General features: G+C 41.6%; 1 pseudogene; it reads left to right on the top strand.

The window, feature by feature from the left end:
* Positions 1–2,001: 2,001 nt before the first annotated feature.
* On the top strand, positions 2,002–8,244 carry LOC126373206 (uncharacterized; annotated as a pseudogene).
* Positions 8,245–15,704: the final 7,460 nt, after the last annotated feature.

Genomic DNA, 15,704 nt, shown 5'->3' with positions numbered 1-15,704 from the left:
GGAATTTCGGGAATTCCTTTCTTAGTGCACCTCTACGATACCTAAGGTATCTGCATGCCAAATTTCAAACGTCTAACTTGAGTGGTTTAGATTTTTCATACAAAAGGATTTTCCCGCTAATTCCCGTTCCCGTGGGAATTTCGGGAATTCCTTTCTTAGTGCACCTCTACGGTATCTAAGGTACTTGCATGCCAAATTTCAAACGTCTAACTTGAGTGGTTTAGATTTTTCATACAAAAGGATTTTCCCGCTAATTCCCGTTCCCGTAGGAATTTCGGGAATTCCTTTCTTAGTGCACCTCTACGGTATCTAAGGTACCTGCATGCCAAATTTCAAACGTCTAACTTGAGTGGTTTAGATTTTTCATACAAAAGGATTTCCCTTCACTACTCTGCTCCTATTGATTGTAGCGTGATGAAAAGTATACTATAACCTGTCCAGGAGTGTGAAGAATAATTGTACCAAGTTTCATTAAAATCCGTCCAGTAGTTTTTGTTTCTATAAGGAACATACAGACAGACAGACAGACAGACAGACAGACAAAAATTTTACTGATTGCATTTTTGGCATCAGTATCGATCACTTATCACCCCCTGATAGTTATTTTGAAAAAATATTTAATGTACAGAATTGACCTCTCTACAGATTTATTATAAGTATAGATTGATATCCCATGGTTTCCATCACCTACAAAAATGGTGCTTAATGGAGTCGCCGCACTGTCAATGCGGTCACCCGGATCAAACCATCACCGGTTCCCAGGTGGCATAGCCGAGCTGCGCTGTGTGACGGATGCGGCAGAGAGTAGAATTTTTAGTTTAGAGTTTTGTATTTCTTTTAAATAATTTTCACTTCCATGTACTGTTTAATCATGGGCTTATATTATGTTAGGTTAGGTTAGGATATACGATCCGGAGTTCGGATACCCGGAGGTCCCCTCTAGCGGCGACCCCAGTTGTCGGAGCTCGATCGCCCTTGACCCGCCGATCCGCCGACCTTTATTGGACCCCACCCCCCGCCACCCCCCGCCACCCCTGTCATTCGGCAATTGAAATTCTTCCCGTCTTATGGTGCTTTGTGCTTCTCCACCTCCAACGAATCGGCATTTGAAGGTCGGCTTTTGTTGTTAATGGATTGTTTTATTATCAACGAATGAGTGAAGCCAGTGAAACTGTGTGTATATGTGTGTGTGTGTGTATGTATGGAGTGGGTGTATTTGGGTGGGTGTTATGCATCAATCAAGTGATTAATGCGGGAATTATGAATACTGGTGCTAATTCCATGACATGCCATTTGTCATATTCGTATCTACCGAAAAGAAAAGCGATGGGTAATCGAAAATTTTGAACATTTAAAAATCCCTCCCAAAATTGTATATTGGCCAATAACCCGACAGAATTAAGTTTACTTACAGCACACGTGAGATGCCTTATGATTTATTAATTCATTTTAAAATTAACAGTTGTCAATCTCCCGTCCCTTTCCTTTTCGGCGTATAAGAAAATCACGGGTATAACTTAAACTAAAATTAGGAGGTGTCTGCTGGAATCAGGGCCATTGTCTAGTTCTACCGAGCTAAGTGATTAATTGCTATCTAGACTTATAATACGTATGCCTGTAGAGGGACCTTGATATACAGTACAACTAACAAACAGGTACTTAGAAGCTTTTTTCTCTACTAACACACAGACAGAATTACGATTGAAGGGAAAATATAATGAAGAAAATAGAAGGACGCCGTAGACACACCTGTCTCTCGGCGTCCTTCCAAGGTAAACAATGGTGATGATGATGCTTCAACTCTGATGTTCATGAACAATATAATAAGTACAATAACCCTTTATTGCACACAAAAGAAACACGACCTTGAAGAGCCTTTTTCACTCCTTTTTTGAAGAACTCCATATCATAGCAGTGGGATGACCTAGAAGGGAAGCTCATTGCATTAGTAATGTAACAACAGCATTAATTAATTATCTGTTAGTTTCAGAAGTGATCACGATGGCGCAGTTCGTGACGATATCGCTGGAGATGCGGGAGTCGGTGCTGCAGCACCTGCGCGACAGTTTCTTCGCGGACGAACCGCTGAACCGCGCGGTTGCGCTGTGCCGTCGCGGCGAGCCGCACGCCGCGCTCGAGCGGCTCTGCACGCAGACCATGGCGGACGGACTATCCGTGGCTGCTCTTGACGGCGACACGGTAACTATCCTCCTTTTCTTTCTCTCGTGTCGTATCACGTTCCTATTGGGACGCTCAGGTCCCTGATATGGCACAAGTAACTTATTAGCAAGTAAATACTTGGTAGCCGGTGGCATCCGAAGTATGAATTATCTTACTTTCGGATAATTTTGTCCTATAATATCCACGATGTCCTAAGCAAACTAGAAAAAGTAAACACAACGTGATTTTTGTTTGATATGTGCCCACCTGGAATTGAACCTAGGAATTCTGGATCGTGAGCCCAACGCTCTATCCACTGGACCATTATTTTAGTAAACTGTCAAAGGCTCTCTTAAGCCCTTATTCTATGATATCAAATCTTGAATCTGCAGTCGTTTTAGGCGGATGAGACGTTCGTTATGTAAACATTGACGATTCAAAGTGTAACTATGTTACCTACTGAATAAAGATATTTTTGAATTTGAATTTGAATCGAAACTTCCTCCACCCGACACGGCCTCAGCTAAGCATTTTGGTATTTTAAGTTGACATTTACGTACTTCTTCTTCTATCGTGTGGGTTGTGAGGTGTATTACCAACTTCATCAACCCTGGTTACAGCCAGCAAAATAATACGAAAATAATAACATCCTGCCTCTAGGTTCTCAACCTCACTGGAGTAAACTCAAGATAAGGTTGAGGCGCCGTATAGGAATACCGATTTCAAGCTAAATTCGAGGTTTCAACTGAGAACGGAGTCGAGAAAGCATAGAGTTAATTTAATATCTTAGAATATGGGTAACGTTTAATATAGTCTTGTACTTATAGAAGGGAATGTTAGGTTGGTTTGGACACGTAGAGCGGATGAAAGATAATAAAATATAATTGCGTAAGCGGTGTATAATGCGAAAGTTGATGGTAGCGCTGGCAGAGGAAGAACTAGGACTTTGGCCAAATTACTGATGTAAGTAAGTAATCGTTACATGAGCCATGTCAGGGGCCATTGGCAGCTCAATAATAACCCTGATACCAGGGTCGATGAGGTTGGTAATTCACCTCACAACCCACACGATAGAAGAAGGAGATTGACCAAATAGGGGAGATTTCCTTAGAAAAGGTTTAGTACGATCTACTCTGAACCGGCGCGGCGTGTGCGAGTATAAAGCGATTGATCAAGTGGAGGAAGCAAGAAAACTGTGTCAGGATCGAAGCAAATGGAATTTTAGTCCCTGTTTACCCCGGTGGGAAATGGCGTGAGTTTATGTATGTATGTATGTACTTATAGAATTCTCATTCGCTGCAAGCGGTCTTCTTTTCGTAAGTAAGTATACAGATACATGTTCGTCTTTATATGTCATTGGTGGATCGTGAGTATAAAGACCGTTTTGAGTCGTTTTGGTCAAGTGTGTGTAAGAATGAAATTTTTATATGGAGTATCCGCGGTGTGCCTTCACCTTGAGATCCCGGACATGAATTGACTCTGTTCTACTCTCCATTACAGGTGGTAGGAGTGGCGTTGAACGGGATATTATGACCCGGAGACATTGAGCAGTCGATCGAGAAGATCCAGCAGAGTTCCGATGAGAAGTACAACAAGATCTTCACTATCCTGTACACGGTCAGCAGAGAGCTGGACCTGTTCACCAGCTTCCAGGTTAAAGTTAATGCGTTTATTGTGATAAGTGAATCACACACACAGTTTGGATCGCGCAATGACAGATATATTATTGATTATTGCATTTCATATATTTATTCAATTTCAATTCATGTGAATAACGAAAACTCATTTTTTAATTTCATAAATGCCCTCGTAATGATTTATTTATTTTATATTTGGGAGACCAACAGCTCTTAACAACTATAGCAAAAATATCATACTTAAAAACTAAGCCAATAACAGGTTTCCACCTATATAATACAGTATAAAAATATTAAAACTTAAAACTTAAGCGCACTGCAAAGGTTTAAGGAAATGCACAGATGCCTAAGACAGTACAAAGACAAACGCTGACTTAAACAATAATAATAACGCTGATTATTCGAATGAATCATTTATATTCGCATTTATAACCCATCCGAATTAGATTAACATCTTGCTTTAAGGTCGATGCGTGACACGTCTAAGAGTTGTGATAGAAAATCCTTCCAATTTATTTCTTCAGGTGGACAGCATTCTGGAGTGCCGCATCATCAGCGTTGCGGAGAGCGCGCGCGGCCGCGGGCTGGCGCGACAGCTCATGAGCAAGAGCATCGATATTGCCAGGGAACACGAGTTTAAGGTCGGATTTTTTTGGTGACTATACGTAAAAACCACACACTCAGACTCTCACACACACACACACACACACACACACCACACGCACTCGCAAATATAGGGCTATTCCAGGGATCTTATAGTAGCTGTAATAGCAACCCTGACACACGGGTTGATGAGGACACGATTGAAGTTTGTGTATTATTAAATTATTATAATTTATAAAAAAAACATAATATTCAATATTCTTTATTTGCATACTATGATGGTGTACAAGTTTGTAAGTTACATATAGGAGTTTCACATCATAGACCCTTTAGGGCACAACAAAATAGAAGTTTAATAGAAGTTTAGTTTAATATGGCGCACGACTATTTTCTCATTGGGGTAGTCAGAGGTACAGCACGATGAACTACGATTATTAGATCAACGTGATAGGTGGTGAACAGTATCGCCATCGCCAGTAATGACATCATGTTGTCATATATGTTAGAGTACGAATATTATACTCTGATCCCAAGGTAACAGTGACCTTTGTGGAGGACGCATAGCGCCAGTTAAACAATGGCTCACTGTCACGGATTACTTTTATTGGATGTTCTCTGTACGGAGTTCGACACAAGAATGGTACAACTTTTTTTTTTTTTTGTTGTTGTCTTCTCGACGTCCGCGAAGCGGACGTCGGGGAGGCACCCTCGGGGCTTGGCCCCTTTGGTGCGATAGCTCTCGCCGCCCGCTAAAACGGGCGGGGCACGGGGGCGGGCCACGGTGGGCGAGTTTCGCGCCTCCGAAGGCCCAATTTCTTGTCCGGGATGGTACCGCCGGCGAGTCAGCCCACCGGGTGAGACCCTGTTGAGGGAGGCCCAGTGAGCGACTCCAGCCAGGCGGTACGTGTCTCGTCATAGTAGGTGGCCGGCGAGCTTGACCCGAAGTTTCCAGGTCAGCTCGAGCCGGCGGGGTCAGTCCAGTGAGGTCAGTCCGGTGAGTCCGCCGGCAAGGTCGAAACCGTCAACAATGACGGTTGCCCTCAAACCGGCGGCTTGGGTCAGTCCGTTGCTGGGTAGGTATCCTCGTCGAGCTCCTCCACATCAGCCAGCTCGCGAGGATACGGCTTCCAGTCCGGGGGTCGCGCGTGGTATGGAGCCAGATTTCGTAGGTGCACGAAATCTGACTCGTCCGCGCGCGCGAACATCCCAGTCGAGAGCCTGGAGATAAACTCATCCAAAGTCTCGACTTTTAGGTCCCTCCGAATTACTTCGTTGCGAACGAATCTCGGCGCGTCCGCGATGGTGCGCAACGCCTTGGACTGCTGTGCCCGCAGTCTTTGGCGATGGGTCTCAGAGACCAATGCGTACCACGCGGGGGCGGCATAGGTAAGCCGTGTCCTAATGTACGCCTTATACACGCCGAGCTTCATGCGCAACGGGAGACTCGAGCAAAGAATGGGGCGGAGCAGAGCAGTGGCAGCACCTGCCTGTCCGATCACATTCCTCGCATGCTGGGCCATGGTGAGGTGGCGGTCTATGGTCACACCCAGGTATTTAGCCTGCGAGGACCACCCGATCTCCTCACCATGCAGCGTCAGATTCGGAGGGTGTAGCCGACCACGTCCCACAGTGATCGCTTGGGTTTTCCCCACGTTCACCGTCAATCTCCACTTTGCCAGCCAGGCAGGGAGGGCATCCAAGGTTCGCTGCATCTTCTTCGCGGCGTGCTTGGCGTTCAAGGACGTCGCGAAGAAGGCAGCGTCATCGGCGTAAAGCGCCAGCTTGGACCCTCCCTCCACGGGGATGTCATCCGTGTACCTGGCGTAGCAAACCGGAGATAGGCAGCTACCCTGGGGAACTCCCGCAGCGATCCTTCGGACTTGGGAGAGGGCGCCTTCCACTGCCACCTGGAAGCGCCTATTCTCTAAAAAGGTGGCCACAGTCTTAACGACTCGACGTGGAGTCGTAGACGTGGACAGCTTATATACCAAGCCCGGGTGCCATACGCGATCGAACGCCTTCTCCATATCCAAGAATACCGCTACGGTGGTCTCCCTCTTGTTGAGGGCCGCCGTCATATCGTGCAGTACCCTTGTCAGTTGAAGGGTCGTGGAATGCTCGGCTCGAAAGCCGAATTGTTCCTCGCGTGGCATAATATGTGGGATCATGTGACGCAGAAGAAGTCTCTCAAACACCTTGCTGATGTTCGGTAGCAAGGTGATTGGCCGATAGCTCTCAGGCTTCAGGATATTCTTCCCGGGCTTGGGGAGCATGATAACTCGCCCAAGCTTCCAGCAATCCGGAAAGTGCCCCGTCCGCGTGATGCCATTAAAAATGCGCGTCACCGCTGCGACTGAACGCGGTGGAAGGTGAATGGTACAACTCGTGCGGCTCGCCTTCTTATAAGGGTTGTCCCCACTACCGTACCTTGCACGTGTGTCGTAAACAAGTGCAGGTGTTGTTTGTTTGCTAGCCGCACGTGTTGTTTACAGTTAACATAATATTTTGATTTTCAATATTTCGCTGTCGCGCTATCATATATATTAGTCAGAATACCGTAACCTTATAAATGTAAAATGTTTAAATATATGTGATGTGGTTGTACTTTATAAATAAATAAATGACAGATGGCCAACTTTATTAGTGATTTTTTTTTTAAACAGGGTGTTAGTGACACCGGAACGAAAACTTTGAAGGATGATTCAGACCATGATTTTGACTTGATATCAAGTGGAATTTTCCGTCGCAAAAGTATAGAACTGAAATTAATTGAAAAAAAAAACACCAAAAAGTTTCATGAATTTTCCGTCAGGAAATTCCTCTTAATATCATCTCAGAATCATGGTCTTCGTTACGGTGTCACCAACATCCATACTTATTTGTATGGTTACATGTACGTACTTGTACTACAGGGTGTAAGTGACATCGTAACGAATAGGGGAGTGATTCAGACCATGATTTTGAATTAATATTAACACTGTACCTATATTTGCAAAATAGTTTATTTATCAGGCTTTTCTATTGTTCAGAGTTATAATAAACAAAAAATGATCAGAAAGAGAATAGAAATTATACATGGACGCCGTGGCCAGACACAAAGTGTACTGTAATATTTTATAAACAAAAATAGGCGAGGAGTGTGTTTATGTACATGTATATTTTCTATACACCTCTGCCTACACCATCGTGGGTAGCCATCATTTTGCTTATTTGTTTAATCGGGTAAAAAAAACTCCTTGAGGTAGACATGCAGCAAGACACAATCCATCGTAGAAAATAAACTGATTATTGAACATTTCACTAATTACAGTTATTCAAAGTAGACGCGACTGGAGCGTTTTCGCAGCGGATCTGCAGTAGCTTGGGGCTACGCACGCTGCGGCGGGTGCCGTACGCGGAGTACCGGGACGCCAGCGGAGCCCCCGTGTTCGACGTGCCTCCGCCCCACGACGCCCTGCACATCATGGTCCTAGAGCTGCCTTGAACTAAGACACTTGTAACAACCACCAACTTAATTTTTACTTAATTTGTCAGGACTGAAACTAGCGCTATCTCTTCCATGCACGTATTGTAAGTGAAGGATGGCTCTAGTTTAAGTGCTGTTAAAGTAAAATAGGTTAAGTTTGTTTCTGACAGAATAGGCAATAAAGCACAAGTAATGGACACAGGAGCGGTACCAGCAAGGCTTTGTTCTCATAAGTTCGATTCAGTTTTCGACAATCGAACTAATGAGAATTAAAATATTATTAGTTCTAATGCATTTAAATATTGTTGTTCATACTCGTACATAACAATCCAAGGGTTAAGAAAAACCTGCTGTGCGCTTTTTTTTTTGGACGTGACTTATTGTAGGTTTGCCACAGATGGCATTAACTACTTGGCCGGACAAATGGGGAGCGCTGAAGGCAACGGTACAACGTTTAAGACAACAGGCCTGAGGGTGCCCAGTTGGGCGCGAACCTTGGCTCAGGGCGTCGTCTGAGAGGAAAAATATTTGAAAAAAATTAATCAACCCTAGTGGGTCGATAGCGATAAGTGCTGATTGAGAGAAATCGTCGACCACGCCGGCGGGGTCGGTATCGGAGTCCTGAAGTGTTTGGTGTCGCGAGCTGATTGGCCGCCTCTATGGCTAGAGTAATCGGGTCGTCGGGATCGTATATTACGTCCTTCGGACGCCGATACTTGTCAGTACCGTCCCTAAGCGGGATGTATCCTGCCGCGCGCAATTGCCGGAGTTGTCTCCGTAGTAGTGCTTGGTAGCACTACTTCACTTTTTGTTGTCAAGTGGAAGCATGACACGCAACAACACTGGTTACTCTGGCGACATTGTAGGAAGACAACTTTTTTTTTACCTTTGATGGGTTTGCTCTTGGCCCCAGACTTGCCCGAAGGCATTGACGAGGCCTACGATGGAACTCGTCCAGCAGTTGCCTGTTCACTCTGACCTTGAAAGCACCCGGGTCATATGCATTCGGAAATACAGTGCCCAATTGGGCACCCTCAGGCCTGTTGTCTTAAACGTTGTACCGGGTGAGAGCCTTCAGCGCCCCCAATTTATCCGGTCAAGTAGTTAATGCCATCTGCGACAAACCTACAATAAGTCACATAAAAAAAAAAAAAAAAAAAGGAAATACAGAAGACGGCAGAGAATTCCACTCCTTATGTGCGCATAATGAAGGATAATGCGAAGCGCTTTGTGCGAATAGTTGGGATATCCACCAAATAGGGTTGGAACCCGGCCGTACGTCTGTTAGTTCGAAGATACAAGGGGGATGGTGGAATGAGCTCCTGTAGATCGCAACATCGTCTCGTGTACAACGTCGTTGAACAAAAGTTCCGCGCTATCTTTCAACATGTTGGACAACATGGCGCGCGCCAAATGTTGCTAAGTGTAAACGCGGCTTTATGCTATAATTGGCCCCGATTCCTGCAGACACCTAATTTTATTTTAAGTTATAGCCGTCATTTTCTTATCCGTCGAAAAGGAAAGGGACGGATGATTGACAGCTCTTAATTTTAGGAAGAATGAGTAAATGAATGAATAACCCGGGCGAATCAAAAAGGTATCTCGCTGGTATGCAAACCGTTTGACGTGTGCTGTCAACTTAATTTTGTCGGGTTATTGGCCAATGTAAAATTTTTAGACGGTTGTTTTAGATTTGTGCTTAAAGTGTGTTCCATAAATTTTATGCTTGACGATTACCCGTCCCTTTCCTTTTCGGCGGATAAGAAAATGACAGATATGACTTAAAATAAAATTAGATGGTATTTACAGGAATTAGCACCATTAACAACTTAAATTGATGTCACATGAAGTGTCCACTTGTAATGTTCTAAAGACTTTAAACTATGTTACATATTATACTTAATATTATTGTAATGTTAATGTTGTTTATTTTACAAAAGTTATACATTTATTTGTTGTAGATTTGTATGTTGTGCGATATTTCATGTTTGTTGTTAAACGGCCACTGATTTTCAAAAATAGTACCGTACGGTCATCGATCGATGCAGTCGATTTCACGAGACAATCGACGTCGATCGTCAATTGTTACCGTACAAACCGATGTCTGTAAACGGTGTGGTGGCATCCTAAATGATATTGTGTGTACCTTCCTAGCAATTGTTGTGTAGAATGTAAAGTCATGAGCAATATAATGTACCCACTTTAGGACTCTGTCGCACCAACACATTTGACATTTAGTAAGACTTACAGTTCAATTTGTCAAAAAAGTTAATGTGACATGGTACCAAAGTGTATACATATTAATGCTCGTGACCGTACCTAAGTATAAGCAGCGCAACATTACCAACTCTATACAAGTGTACCTAATTATCTTCCTCTTAAGTTGTCTGTGCAACTCACGCCTGTAATCACTATCAGGGTTGACAGAGCAAATAATAATTCTCACGTGGCTACATTAGGTATACAACCTACCAGCCGTAACATCTCTACAAGATTTTACGACATGTTTAGACTAAAGACTCTGCTGGGGAAACGGAATTAAATGTATCGTCCTGTCGACGAATAGTTCAATGGCGAATCGGCCGTAGGAAAACGGTTGCAGATTCATCGATGGAAGTACCTCTGTCTACCCCAATTGGGATATAGTGGTGAGCTTATGTTATGTTATAATAACAGCTGGATGATTTCTATGTATTATCTAGTATACTGAGGGGAGGCACTGGATGCTGGAGTAAAGATAAATTACCAGTCCAGCAGAGGAGGAACAAACTCACAGCCACTCCATACCCGCTGATAAAAGTAATGATAAAATTGTGTTTCACCACGCCCGTAATCCCTAAAGGGGTGGGCAGAGTCACAAATAAGCTGCGGAACGCGCGATTTTTTATTCCCAGTCCAGAAAAGGAGGAAATAATAATACTTATGGTAAATTATAAATGTTTCAAATGCTGGTTGATTTTTTTTTGATTCGCACAAAATTGAAAACTTGGCGCTGGTATTAACCCCAATAATTTTCGATAAGTACAGTATTATTATTATAGTCGTGATAATATAATTGATTATATTATTTAATCGAAAATTAAACGAATAGGTACTGTTTTATCTATAATTACTTTTTGTAGAACGTTTACATAGGTACTAATTATACAAAATTAAAGTGCTGGCCACAAAAACTAGATATTATGATATTATAAACCCTATATACTTACTAAATGTTACTGCGTATTAAAGGTAAACCTTATAGCCGTCTGTGTTAGATGTGTAGCGGTTGTTGACATTGTATTCGAATGTATACATTTATTAAATAAATAGTTTAGACAACTTGTTTTATTTATTATCTTATCATTTCTAACCAGTGTTAACTGGTTCTCAAACAGTGGTTCATGAGAACACATATATGATAGCGATAATTTTAAAAATCCTAAGCCCCAATCGCAGTCGAACAGGCGTGATGTGCGGATGTTTGTTCCTAAGACGAATAATTATTACGGACAGAGAACCAGTAAATATTTAGTACCATCTGTATATAACGGATTACCTTCGACCGTAGTAACTGGAAACTTTTCTAAAGTTATTTTTAGACAAAAATGTAAAGCTTTTTACTTGAATGAGCTGGTATCAGCAATTTTGGATTAAAATATTGAACCCGAATTGTTAACGTAATCGTAAACTTAGCATCTACTTCTGAACCTACCTAAAGTTAAAATAATGTAACTATACTTCTTTATACTTTTAAGATTCAGCATGTAACCTTAAAATGTACCCAATATTTTTTTTTATTTGAAATAAACAGTTTTAATTTTTTTTTTTTATTAAAATAAAATGTGGAAAAAAGAAAAATGGAGTGACCTATCTGCCAACAAACTGCTGTGCAGTTTGGCGGACGGTACCGATGTACACGCCTACATTTTTGAAATAAATCATTTAAATTTTATTTTTTTCTAAACAGCCTATATACGAACCACTGCTGGGCACAGGCCTCCCGTCAATCAATCGGAGGTGGTATCGAGCATACTCCACCACGCTGCTCCACTGCGGGTTGGTGGAGGTGTTTGGGCTAGTAGCCCGGGACCAACGGCTACACAACTGATCGTCTCAATCAAATAAAATATACTTTATTGCACAGAATTAAATTTCAACAATCAGACATAACACATGAATACAGTACTTACAACTGAACTGAACTGGAATTCGGTGGGTCATGTAAGCCATATATGAGCCAGGACAGACATCGGAAACAAGGCAGACCACAAAAAGGATGACGCGACAATCTTTAGACCTTAAAAATATCGTACAGATTGGTGGCAGTTCGCATGAAAATCAAATCAAATCAAATCAAATATACTTTATTGCACACAACATACAAAACAAATTAACACAGATGATGATAGATACAGTACAATCTGGCGGCCTTATTGCTAAGCAGCAATTTCTTCCAGGCAACCAGTGGATAGGAAACATTATTACAATTTGGTGCGGGACAGTGCAACATCTTGTATAAAATAATAAATACTATAAATAAATAAAACTGTAAAGAGTGGAAGTGTTGGCACAGCAGTGGGACAATATGGAGTATACAGAACAGAATATAGTCTGTGAAAGATTTTAAACTTGGAACGACCAGCCAAAAAAGCAATATTGCTATTTCACATTTGTTTGCATTGCGCACTTACTTTTGTATGCGCTTCGATTATTATTTTAATAAATAAAATAAAAATGTGGCCTTTTTAACCCCCCAAGCAAAATCTGTCGAGCCTCTCGTAAATAATGCTCCTTCCTGACAATTTATTTTTATGTACGTACTTATATGTAGGTAGATGTACCTAAACAAAAAAAGTTTTACTTCTACCATGATCTACAAGTTAATTATTATAAATGCTAGTGCTACAGGTTCGAATCTTGGCTCGGGCTCTAAATCACGGATTTTTTTGAGTTCGAATTTATGCTTGGGCTATAGATAATTTATATCACGTGGTTTCCAGGTTTTATATCCGGTTAATGACAATAGGCTCGCCCCCTATAATGGCGAGTAGTGGGTGTATCGTATACTATATTCAAATTCAAAAATATCTTTATTCAGTAGGTAACATAGTTACACTTTGAATCGTCAATTTTACATAACGAACGTCTCATCCGCCTAAAACTACTGCAGCTTCTCACAACCTGTATAGCCGGGGAAAAGAAGCTGCAAGAAAAACCTCGGCACAGAGCCCTAGACGTTCTTTAAAAAAATAAAAATAAACATAAAATATTGGTATACAATTGAGTAATTTAGCTGCCTAATATCAGTTCTCAGACAGTTAATCCCATGCATTCATATCTTCTAAATAATCACTAACTTTAAATATAAATCTCTGCCTACCCCTTCGGGGATACAAGCGTGGTGCTATGATTCAAAGAACGTGCCTGCCATCCAGTACGATGTGCCTCGAAGATATCACATCGTTATAGGTCTCAAAGCCGTAAGCTATTATCCTCATAAAGCAAATGCGACTAATGAGAAGTATTGAGTGTATTTATGTAGGAATGTATACGAATTGTTTGTTTCCCAATAAATGGGAGATGGCTGTCATGTCTGGAGCGGGCGTGTTGGCAGCGAGTGGCGCCGGGGCGGCGGCGGCCTGGGCTCCGCTGGGGCGCTGCCAACATTGATTGAATCCCCCAAACAAGGGGGGTGATCGACTACTACAGGGATGGTCAACCAGTACGCGAAGAAAATTTAACCACGGCTTTGATTGAGGATTAACTTTTAAATGTCTTATACAAATACGGAGTGTTACTGAATTCGTAACGAAAACTTTTAAGGATAATTCAGACCATGATTCTGAATTGATATATATATATCAATTCAGATATTCGATATTCCACTTTATATCAACTCAGAATCATAGTCTGAATCATCCCCCTCAGTATTATTTGCGATGTCACTAACATTCTGTATACTTTATTGCGATAAAAAAGGAAATATTTATAGTTAAGAAGCTAATATAAGTACTTACATGGCAATTCGCAACCTTATCGCTTAAGCGATTCCTTCTAGGCAAATAATTAAGTAGGTAGTAGATAACTATTTAAGTAAGTATTTTTCTTAATCATCGATATTTGTGACAAACGTAAAAATGTAAATTAATGCTAAATATGAAAAATCGTCACTAATAAACGATGTTGTCTCTGAGTACGGTGGTAAGGGCAAGTTAAGATTAAATTCAAGGTGTTTTAAATTTCTATCACGTAAGTATACAAAGGTTCACCACCCCTGGGTTACATCCCCTGGCCCAGACTAGCCGGCGACAGACTACTTGTTCAAACTCTTCCCAACTTCATAATGACTTCATTTTCGTCAGTTTTGCCTGTAAATGTAAAATATATAAATACTGGTAGCTCATTGGGTAAAACGGCACAATCCGGTTTTTAAGACATTCCCGGGGACAGACATTTTTTTTTTAATATCTTAGTATGTACAGCATAAAGCAACACGGACCTCCGCGTGTTGTTCTTTGACACATACAAGGAACTGTTGGAATTCTCTTGACGTGGAAGGTTAAAAACATTGACGTATGATATGTTACTATGGGTTAAAAAGGCCAAATTGATACAATTAATGTAAAAAAATGTCAAATAGCAATATTGTAATTTTACTTTTTAGGTGATTTTTTTCAATATGGCCTTTTTAGACCCCTGGCCCTCTTTAAATCATTCTAAAAATAACGAAAATTTAAAATGGTATTGAAACTTATAATAAGTCATCAATATACGACAGAAAACTGCCCTCATTTTTATTTTTATGAGTTTTATCCGTCAGCCGCCTACGCTGCTACGTGGCCGCTACGCACCGTTACGCGGACCTACGCATTGCTACGTCGGCGGCTACGCGTAGATCAAGGGTAGCATAGAAAAGACACTAGGGTTCCGCGAAATTATTTATTTTCGTCTGTTAAATAAACAAATTCATAAAAAAATGTTCTTTTTTAAATTACGGTGGCTGTGAATTGTAATCATTTGATTTGGAGATTGTTCAGTAAACTTAAGAGTTTAGGAACCGCACTAAAGACCGGTAGCAAAAATAAATTTCTTAAAGTTTGGATGTACTTACTTATGTTTGTAAGTTTTTTAACTAACAGTAATAGTCATATTGCTACGTACACAATCTGAGACCAACCTTAATAACCGCCTATAGATATTACTCCCAAGATCAGAAGACTTATTTCCTTATTTTCCATTTTGTTCTATTTCATGAATGACACACTCGTAACATACTTAAGCTGTCAAATATCCTCATTATAAAAATGATTGTTCTCTGAGGAGTCGAACCCACGACCCGTCGGTCAGCAGGCTTACGCCAACGACCTGTCGTCTTATACGGGCACACCGCGGAGCAGGCGCGGCCGCGGGCATGGCGAGCCCATGGTATAAGAGAACAACATATTCTCCTTTGAAAAATGACGCATCAAAGTATTCCAATTACTGATTCGAATGATCGTGATTTGATTTGGGTTCGAATCCCGGTGGGGACAAATAATAAAAAATACTTTGTGATCCCTAGTTTGATTAGGACATTACTGGCTGATCACCAGATTGTCCGAAAGTAAGATGATCCGTGCTTCGGAAGGCATATTAAGCCGTTGGTCCCGGTTATTACTCACTGATGTAAGTAAGTAGTCGTTACATGAGCCATGTCAGGGCCTTTGGCGGCTCAATAGTAACCCTGACACCGGGGTTGATGAGGCTGGTACTCCACCTCACAACCCACACGATAGAAGAAGAGATAGGTATCTCCACCTAAGAAATTAAAATAAACTGAAAATTAAACAAACGACTAACTAACGTAACCATTTAAC

Source organism: Pectinophora gossypiella, chromosome 15 (assembly GCF_024362695.1).
Source record: "Pectinophora gossypiella chromosome 15, ilPecGoss1.1, whole genome shotgun sequence".
Taxonomy (NCBI): Eukaryota; Metazoa; Arthropoda; class Insecta; order Lepidoptera; family Gelechiidae; genus Pectinophora; species Pectinophora gossypiella.
The sequence above is the reverse complement of the archived record's forward strand: the minus strand, read 5'-3'. Positions and strand labels throughout refer to the sequence as shown.